Raw genomic sequence first — 11,040 nt, 5'->3', positions numbered from 1 at the left:
AAGCTATTCCAACTAGTAGTGCCGATCATAACACTTCTATTAAAATGCTTAAAGAAGTTATTTTTCCGAGGTTTGGAGTCACTAGATATTTAATGACTGATGGTGGTTCACACTTTATTCATGGTGCTTTCCATAAAATGCTTGCTAAATATGATGTTAATCATAGAATTGCATCTCCTTATCACCCTCAGTCTAGTGGTCAAGTAGAGTTGAGCAATAGAGAGCTCAAATTAATTTTGCAAAAGACTGTTAATAGGTCTAGAAAGAATTGGTCCAAGAAACTTGATGATGCATTATGGGCTTATAGAACTGCATACAAAAATCCTATGGGTCTGTCTCCGTATAAAATGGTTTACGGAAAATCATGTCACTTACCTCTCGAACTAGAACATAAGGCGTATTGGGCTATTAAAGAGCTCAACTATGATTTTAAACTTGCTGGTGAGAAGAGGTTATTTGATATTAGCTCACTTGATGAATGGAGAACCCAAGCTTATGAAAATGCCAAGTTGTTTAAAGAAAAAGTTAAAAGATGGCATGACAAAAGGATACAAAAGCGTGAGTTTAATGTAGGTGATTATGTATTGCTATACAACTCTTGTTTAAGACTTTTTGCAGGAAAACTTCTCTCTAAATGGGAAGGCCCCTACGTTATCGAAGAGGTCTATCGTTCTGGTGCCATAAAGATCAACAACTTTGAAGGCACAAATCCGAAGGTGGTAAATTGTCAAAGAATTAAACATTATATCTCAGGTAATCCCATAAATGTTGAAACCAATATTATTGAAACCGTAACCCCGGAGGAATACATAAGGGACACTTTCCGGAACATTTCAGACTCCGAAAAGGAATAGGTATGTGGTACGGTAAGTAAACCGACTCCAAAACAATTTTTAAGGCAATATTTCTCCGTTTTGGAATATTTAGAAAAATAGAAAAATAAGTAGCAGTCCGGGAAGGACACGAGGGCCCCACGAGGGTGGTGGGCGCGCCCCCTACCTCGTGAGCACCTCGTGTGCCTTTCGGACTCCATTTTCTTGCATGATACGTATTTCGGTCGGTAAAAATTCATTATATAACCTCCCGAAGGTTTTGACTCCCGTATCACGCAAACCTCCTCTGTTCTTGTTTCGAGCTGTTTTCTGTCAGGGTTTTCTAGGCTAGGCATCATGTCGTCTCCCTCCTCCAACAATGGTGACAATGATGCTTGGCTAATGAAGATAGATCTGAAGAGGGAAGAACCCATGAGGGTCAACAAGGATGAAAGGATCAAGAAGGCCACAGAGGATCAAGCTCCAGCAGCAAAAGACACCCTCCAACTTGATCATAACCTTCTTACCCCAACTGAGATCGAAGCTTTCAAGATGATTGAGTTAGCTCATATACAAAACAAGTATCTCACACAAGAAAATATTTTGTTGAAGGAGCATATTGTTGCACTCAAGGGCATTATTCGCAAGTTGGAGGACCTCTTACGCTCGATGTGCGATTATCCGCCACCTCCACCTTCTTCACCGACAAAGGAGATATAATCACATGGGTATGGGCACTCCCCTTGGAAACTGCCAAGCTTGGGGGAGGTGCCCCGGTATCGTATCATAATCACAACTCTTATCTTTACCGTTTTTCTTAGTTCGATCCTATTAGTAGTATCTTGATCTAGTAGAATAAAGTTTATGGCATGATCTAGTTTTGAGTTTGCTTTATGATCTCTCTTTGTAATCGAGTCCGTGAGCTATATATAATAAAGATTAGTGTTGAGTCAAGGGCTTGATTATTTTTCCATGATCTTGGGTGAATAAAAGAAAAGAGAAAAGAATAAAAAGAAATAAAGAGTTCATATTGATCTTATTGAGAGTAATGACTTCACATAGAAAGAGTATGATGATTAAAAGTTGTTGGGAGTTGGCAAACATAGCTTTGGTCATTGTTGCAATTAATAGGAAGTAATAAGGAAAGAGAGGTTTTCACATATAGATATATTATCATTGACATCTTTTATGATTGGGAGCACTCATTAAAATATGACATGCTAAAGGGTTGATGTTGGACAAGGAAGACAACGTAATGAGTTATGTCTTTCTTATATCTGAGATAAAGTATGTTGTCATGGATCCTCTAACTTGTTGAGCTTGCCTTTCCCCCTCATGCTAGCCAAATTCTCAGCACCAAGTAGAAATACTACTTATGCTTCCAAATACCCTTAAACCAGTTTTGCCATGAGAGTCCACCATATCTACCTATGGATTGAGTAAGATCCTTCAAGTAAGTTGTCATCGGTGCAAAGCAATAAAAATTGCTCTAAATATGTATGATTGATTGGTGTGAGATAAATAAGCTTTATACGATCTTATGATGTGGAAGTAATAAAAGCGACGGACTTCATAATAAAGGTTCATATCACAAGGGGCAATATAAAGTGACGTTGTTTCGCATTGAGATTTTATGCATCCAACCATAAAAGCGCATGGCAACCTCTGCTTCCCTCTGCGAAGGGCCTATCCTTTATTATTATCTTATACCTTATGCAAGAGTCATGGTGATCTTCACCTTTTCTTTTTCATTTTATCCTTTGGCAAGCTCAGCATGTTGGAAAGAACATGATATATATATATATATATATATATATATATATACATATATATATATATATCTAATTGGATGTAGGGGAGCATGAACCATTATTGTTGACATTACCCTTGAGGTAAAAGGTTGTGGGGCAAAACTATAAGCCCCTATCTTTCTCTGTGTCCGATTAAAACTCCGTAACCACAAGTATCGCATGAGTGTTAGCAATTATGGAGGACTAAATGATAATTGAGTATGTGGACTTGCTTTTTAGCTCTGACATAGACTCTTTCCGATGTTATGATAAATTGCAATTGCTTCAATGACTGAGATTATAGTTTGTCGGAGCCCAATAAGGTTTATGATTTATACTTTTGCATTATGAATAGATCATCACTTGAACATAAGTAATCATATGACAAAATCTATACATGCTGTTGTTATGAGAATAATCATGATGCCTTCATGTCCGTATTTTATTTTTATCGATGCCTCTACCTCTAAACATGAGGACATATTTATTGTTATCGGCTTTTCGCTTGAGGACAAGCGAGGTCTAAGCTTGGGGGAGTTGATATGTCCATTTTGCATCATGCTTTTATATCGATATTTATTGCATCATGGACTGTTATTTCACTTTATGTCACAATACTTATGGCTATTCTCTCTTATTTTACAAGGTTTACATAAGGAGGGAGAATGCCGACAGCTGGAATTCTGGGCTGGAAAAGGAGCAAATATTAGAGACCTATTCTGCGCAACTCCAAAAGTCCTGAAACTCCACGGAACATCTTAAAATAAATAAAGAAAACTCCACGCCAAAGATGAAGGCCAGGGGGCCCACACCCTGCTCACGAGGGTGGGGGCGCCTGTAACGCCCCGAGACCGACGCTCCAGAAGACTTCCAGCTATTCCGAGTTTCGTCGTGTGATTTGTTTTATTTGTTGCATTCATCCTTGCATCATGTGCATTGCATCATGTCATCATGCCATCATATCATTAATTTTTAAAACCTCAACTAAATAAATTGTATGGATTTTTCGATCCATTTTAATCGAGGGACTCACATGGTGACTTCTCTTTATAACAATTCGCCAATATTAGGGAGCTATATTAAATATTCCACTATTTTGGAATCACCAAAACACACTTACAAAATAATTTCGTTCCTTTTCTGCTTCAAGTTTGGTCTCCAACCTTGCCAATATTTATTTCATCATTTTCCGGAGCTCCACCAAAAATCCAAACATTTTTGGACCTTCCCAAACCTCACTTCCTATTCAAATCATTTGAATTTAAATCAAATGAGTTTGAATTTAATCTTTCAATCATGGCCTTTCTATTTTTCTCGGAACAAACTCATTTTTGCGAGTCCGGAAAAATTATCCCCATGTCCTACTTCTTCCCCTAACCCCTCTTTCTTTTCTTTCCTATCTCTATTTTATTTTTATTTTCTTTAGAGAGGGAGAAGAGAGCCTTGCAGCCCAGCCGGCCTCTTAGGCCCGGCCAACCTAAGCCGGCCCAAGGCCCAGCCGGTGCCCCTCTAACCCTAGCCGCAGCGCCCGATCCCCATCTCTCCCTCTCGTCTCCCTCTCCTCCCTCGCGCCGCCAGGAGCCATCTCTCCCTCGTTCCCCCGCATCTCTCGCTCGATCCCCCTCCTCTCGCCCTCTCCCTCGAGCTCCAACGGGGACCGCGTCGCCAGGCCGCCGCCCGCTCCTCCCTCGTCCCCGCCAGAAGCGAGCGCTGCCGAGCAGCTCCTTCGCCTCCGCTTCATCGCCGTCCTCCATGGCGTCGCCTCCCCAAGCTCCGCCCCGCCGGATCCACGTCGTCGCCCCCGTCTCGAGCCCGCCGACGTCCAGCCTCCTCGACCTCGACCTCGACCTCCTCTGCTTCCCTCGTCCTCGCTCGATCTCGAGCAGGGGAGCAGGCACGTCATCGCTCCCTCTGCCATGGAGCTCGCGTCCCCTCGCGTCGCGCCGCCGGTCTCCTCTTCGAGCACGAGCTCCACCTCCCCTGCTGCACGTCAAGGCCGATGCCGACCGCATCGTCCAACGCCAAGTCCCGGCCTCCTCTGCTTTGTGGCGACCACCACCATGGCCGCGGCTACCATCAACCAACCGCGCGGCTCGCCCCCTGTCTCGGTCGTGCCAAGTTCCCTGCTCCGCCTCCACACGCCGCCCGCACACGCTACCAACAGCCAGCAGCTCGAGCTGCCTCCATGCATCTCCGGTGACCTCCCGAGGCAGGGCCTTGACGAGTCCCTCGATGCCCTCCAGATGTGTCAATGCCTTTGTTTGAACCATGTACAACTACACGGTGATGCGCCAAGTACCCCTTCGGATCGCCAAGTTCATGTACCATCTACCGTCGCCCGAAGACCCGTGTACCACTACCGACGCCGTGTACGACTACTTCCCACGACAACAATTGAACAACTACTTCCACTACGCCCAAATACTGTGGATGCGACAAGTTCCTCTCCGGACATGTACGACTACCGTTGGCAAGATCGCGAGTACCTCTACCGTCGCCGTGAACAACTACTTCCCTCGATGACTCGAACCGCTCCGAAAACGCACGCTTCGAAGGTATAACCCCGAGACGCCGCCCGTGGACCGAATGCATGTGTTGTATGAGATGCACCCTATGTTTGCACCATGCCCGTTTGCTTCATGCACGTTCCTCCTCGTTTGCCATGCTGATGAACCGTGGGAACCCGGTAACCGGGATCACCCCACCATCTCTAGCATGTTCCGCACATCCCCACGCCTCCTTTTGCACCGGTATCTCCATGAGTTACCGGGACCGGAATGTTGCCGTGGCACCATTTTTGTTTCGCCGCCGTGGCACCCTTTTTGTTCTGCCATGGTGACCAAATGCTTCATAACATGCTCATGTCAACATTTTCATAAAATTGCATAAAACTTGTATATGTCATCCGCATCATGATAACAACATTTAAAATGTTTAAACTTGTTGTTGCATTAAATTGCTAAATGCATATGGGGATTTACCGGATTTGTTGTTTTTATATCCGGCCCCATTTAAATTGTTTAGATGGTATAGTTTATATTATGCTTCACCTCTTGCCATGTTTAACAACAGTTAATATTGTTGGGTAGCTTAAACGAGAGATAACTAAATAATTGATGTGGTGTTCCGTCAACATGCACCTCATTGCATATTGAGCTCCACTTAACTTGTAGTATTGTTTGTTGCACTTTGCCATGCCATGCCTCATTTAACCGGACATGCATCATACTTGTTTGTGCATCATGACTTGTTTATGCTTGTGTGTTTACTATGTTGTTTGTTTCTTTCCGGGTTGCTTCTCTCGTTAGCTTCGGTTTCGTTCCGGAGTTGTGAGGATTTGTTCGTCTACGACCGTTTGTCTTCTTCTTGGATTCGTTCTTCTTCCTTGCGGGATCTCAGGCAAGATGATCATACCCTCAAAATCACCACTATCTTTGCTATGCTAGTTTGCTTGCTCTTTTGCTATGCCAATGCTACGATGCCTACCATTTGCTTGTCAGCCTCCCAAATTGCCATGTCAAACCTCTAACCCACCATGTCCTAGCAAACCGTTGATTGGCTATGTTACCGCTTTGCTTAGCCCCTCTTATAGCGTTGTTAGTTGCAGGTGAAGATTGAAGTTTGTTCCTTGTTGGAACATGGAGATGTTGTTCCTTGTTGGAACATGTTTACTTGTTGGGATATCACAATATATCTTATTTAATTAATGCATCTATATACTTGGTAAAGGGTGGAAGGCTCGGCCTTATGCCTGGTGTTTTGTTCCACTCTTGCCGCCCTAGTTTCCGTCATATCGGTGTTATGTTCCCGGATTTTGCGTTCCTTACACGGTTGGGCTATAATGGGAACCCCTTGACAGTTCGCCTTAAGTAAAGCTCTTCCAGCAATGCCCAACATTGGTTTTACCATTTGCACTAACAACCTACCACCTTCCCTTGGGTTCTGCAGACTCAAGGGTCATCTTTATTCTAACCCCCCCCGGGCCAGTGCTCCTCTGAGTGTTGGTCCGAACTAGAGCCCTGTGCAGCGCCCCCTCGGGGAAACTCGAGGTTTGGTTTTAGTTGTACGGATTGCTCATCTGAGTGTGCCCTGAGAAAGAGATATGTGCAGCTCCTATCGGGATTTGTCGGCACATTCGGGCGGTGTTGCTGGTTTAGTTTTACCCTGTCGAAATGTCTTGTTGTACCGGGATACCGAGTCTGATCGGAACGTCTCGGGTGGAGGTCTATTCCTTCGTTGACCGTGAGAGCTTGTGATGGGCTAAGTTGGGACACCCCTGCAGGGTATTATCTTTCGAAAGCCGTGCCCGCGGTTATGGGCAGATGGGAATTTGTTAACGTCCGGTTGTAGAAAACCCGAAGTTGACCTTATTTAAAATACATCAACCGCGTGTGTAACCGTGATGGTCTCTTCTCGGCGGAGTCCGGGAAGTGAACACGGTGTTGGAGTTATGCTTGACGTAGGTTGCTATAGGATCACTTCTTGATCATACTTTTATCGACCGTGCTTTGCCCTCTCTTCTCGCTCTCTTTTGCGATTGTAGCCACCATATATGCTAGTCGCTTGCTGCAGCTCCACCTCATTACTCCATCCTTCCTATAAGCTTAAATAGTCTTGATCTCGCGGGTGCGAGATTGCTGAGTCCCCGTGGCTCACAGATACTTCCAAAACCAGTTTGCAGGTGCCTATGTTACCGTGCAGATGACGCAACCAAGCTCAAGGAGGAGCTCGATGAAGATCTTGCCCTTTGTGTTGTTTCGTTCTAGTTGATCAGTAGTGGAGCCCAGTTGGGGTCGATCTGGGACCTTTGTCGCATTTGGGGTTCTTCTTTTATTTTGGTTCCGTAGTCGGACCTTGATTGTATCTGGATGATGTAATGCTTTATTCATGTAATTGTGTGAAGTGGCGATTGTAAGCCAACTATGTATCTCTTTCCCTTATGTATTACATGGGTTGTGTGAAGATTACCTCACTTGCGACATTGCTTTCAATGCGGTTATGCCTCTAAGTCGTGCTTCGACACGTGGGAGATATAGCCGCATCGAGGGCGTGACAAGTTGGTAATCAGAGCCTTCCTCGACCTTAGGAGCCCCACTGCTTGATCGTTTTTAGCGGCCGAGTTGTGTCTAGAAAAATATTTTGAGTCATTTAGGATTATATATATCGGAGAGTTAGGAATTCTTTTTACTCCCCAGTCTCTTCATCGCTCTGGTAAGGCATCCTGACGTAGAGTTTTGACTCTTCTCTTCTCAAATTTCACTAAAAAATATTTAGGATCATGCGGGTATCTTGGAATTGTTCCGATGGTTTTATGATGAGAACATTGTCTTGGTGCCTCCTGTCAGGGTTTAGTGGAAGTGTCCCGGGGAGTTGAGCTCTGAGGTGTTGTCGTCATAATTTTATCGTTGCAGTTCTGGAATACCTGAGTTTAGTATGCCGACATCGAAAATATCTTTTATGCAGTTGTTGGTGAGATAACCCCGATAACCCAGTACTGAGGTGAGTACGGGAGTATTGCCATGACTTGTATAACGGATGCTTTTCGAAGGTTGAGGTAGACGATTTCCGAAGGTTTTTTGGTTATGTGTTGAAGGATGGATACAGCTGGATGTAGGATTTGTTAGTTTTGGGTGAGATATTATGCTTCCCCTGTATCCCCAACACCTGATTGCATAACCTGAAAATTTCGGGAGTTTCTTAGGTGGGAATTCAAGTAGCTCTTAGGATATCTTTCCGACGGATGTATGATATGAAATTGGGGTTCGACGTCTAGTGGTCCGCCTATTCACGGTCGATTTTACAGTGGTCTCGTTGTGTCTTAAAGAGTCCTTGGCTATGCCGACTCGGGGACGCTTCGTATGTCATGTGCACTGCCTTGTACATGATGGTGCTGTACGATCGAGCCCGTGTAGGCCCCACCACGAAAACTTCGGACGAAATCTCTATCATATGTTTGTTCTGGCTTATTTTGCAAGCCAATCCTTTGTTTTGTTTTGAGTTGTGGTATTCGAGTTGCTTCGAAGTCAAATGTTGATTCCATACCTTTTCCAAATGGTGTTCTCATATTCCTATGTGAATACTAATCCTTCTTGATCATCGAGTCTGTCTTGTCAATCCTTTTTTTAACCGGTGTGTCTCTCCTCAAGTGGATCCGTTCACGTCAACATTTGCAAGATCATTTATCACTTCTTCTCAACGGTGTTTGTTTCATCCGTCTCCAAGTTGCCTTTGTTTTTCCCACCCTCCCTCCCTTTTGTTTTTCTTCAAGGACTAAGATTTCTTCTTCAAGTATCCATTTTATTGATGGGAAGTTTCTCCATTCTTTTCCGTCAATGTTCTTATCCGGTGATTCTCATGAAGATTCTAATGGAGCTTCAAGTTCGTCATTCCTCGTTCTTTTCTTCTCCGGTGGATTTAATTCAAGCTTTGGTATTAAGCATACTCCTTTTCTTTTTTTCCAATGCTTTTCTTATGCCGGTGCACCTCTTAATCATCCATCTCTCGCTATTAAATTGTTCCGGAGTGCTCAAGATATCTCGAAGATTCGTGTTTCCACTCTGCATTCGTTCAAGCTCTTTCGAGATTGGTATCTCATTCAAGTCATTTAATTCAACCGGTGCAACATCTCTTTTAAATCTTTTCAACGGTGTTCTTTTGAGTGGGCCCTAACCCACAGGTCTTTTCCCAGGATCTTACCTGACTCTTCTATTTTCCCAGAGCTATCCTAAATTCTTCTCCAAGTTTGACGTAAGAATGAGTTATCATTAGTCAAATGCTTTTCTCCAAGATCTTTCAAATTCTTTTCATAGTTGGCTCAACCTCTTCGCTTTTGATTCTTCCGGTGTGCCTCAATAATTCTTGGTGGTGTTTCTCGTTGTCATTCTCATCATTTGAAGACCGAAGAAGAGTTTCTCTTTAATCTTGCTCTATTCTCTTCAAGATTCATGGTGCTAGCTTGTTGCCATCCTCTCATAATTGTTTTCGATTGTGAGAATCTTTTTCACCCATCAGGAGATATTCAAGAGTCTTCTCAGTTTGTCATCCGGAGTCCATCAATTCAGGTTTATTCATTCTCAGCCGTCAGTTATCATTCTCCTATCTTGCCGGTGCATCTATCGAATATCCTCTAATCAGTTCTTGATCTCTTTGTTCTCATGTATCTAGTTTGTCTCAAGCACCTTCGTTCATTTGCTAATTCTTACCGGTGATGCACCCCTACTTCGATCATTTTCAATTCTTATGGTGGTTCTTTCAAGATCTCTCTTCCTTGTTCATCATATCAATTCATTTGTTGTTCCAATCCTACCGGTGGTTCGTTGAAGACCTTCTCAAGTTTACGCTATATCTCTTTTAATCCTTTCTACGAGAATAAGTAGTATGCCAAATCCGTTGATTGTCGTCAATTTAATTGGTGAAGGATCAGCATAACATAATTCTTATTCTTGTTCATCCAAGTGATTAATTCTTTATTCCGGAGGCCCTTAAAATTCTCGGTTTCATTTGTTTCATCTTCTCTTTTTCCCGGAGTTCCAAGCTCTAATTATCACGGAGATCCATCTAAATCATTGCAAGGATTCACCTTGTGTTTTCAATTTCTCTTTCTTTTCATTCCTTTTGTTTACCGGAGTTCTTCATGGAGGTTCTACATGATGGTTCATCAAGGATTTAATTCCCTTCTCAAAGTTTTCATCGAGATTCTTTCCTAAGGAGCTCAAGCTTTCTTCATATGGTAATCCGGAGTGCAATTCTTTCTACCATATTTTGGAGGTGGTATTATGTCATTCTTGATAATTTGAGTTCATGTTCCATGATTCACATGTTGTTAAGAATGAGTTATTTTTAAATCCATCAACCTCGTTGTTGGAGTTATCTTGTGTCATATTTCACCTAAAAGCCTTCCATTGGGAATGTTGCTATTTGTGGTGCTTGCCAATGATCCAAGTTATCTCTTTATCATCTTGGTGGAAGAAGTTTTCATCTCTTCGTTGATCTCAAGCAAGCAATTGTTTCCGTTAGTGGCCGGTTGTCACCTCATAATTTTGAGATGTTTTCCATAAGCCCACTACAAGCTTGTGCTTTTCGTTGTTGATTTTCCAACAACTCCGTTCAATTCTTCTTTGCAAGGATGCTTTCCAAACTCATTTGTGGCAGAAGTTGGCATTTTCTTCTCCATTCTGTTATTCCAATGATATATCTTCTATTATTTCTTTCGGAGGCATTGTGACGTTGCTATTTTCACTCACCATCTCGATTCGTGAGGATCGTATTCTTTTCTTGCTTATCCATTTAACCGGAGTGTCGTGTTTTCATTCGAGTTCTCTAATCTTATCAAGTTTTCCCTCCTTCCTCAACTGGAGAGCTGTCTGAAATCCTTCTTACCCATTGTGCCATTCTTTCAATAGTTCCGGAGGCAGTGTGTTGTTGATTTCATCAAGTAA

The sequence above is a fragment of the Triticum aestivum genome, chromosome 3A (genome assembly GCF_018294505.1).
Source record: "Triticum aestivum cultivar Chinese Spring chromosome 3A, IWGSC CS RefSeq v2.1, whole genome shotgun sequence".
Classification (NCBI taxonomy): domain Eukaryota; kingdom Viridiplantae; phylum Streptophyta; class Magnoliopsida; order Poales; family Poaceae; genus Triticum; species Triticum aestivum.
This window is presented reverse-complemented; position numbering follows the sequence as displayed.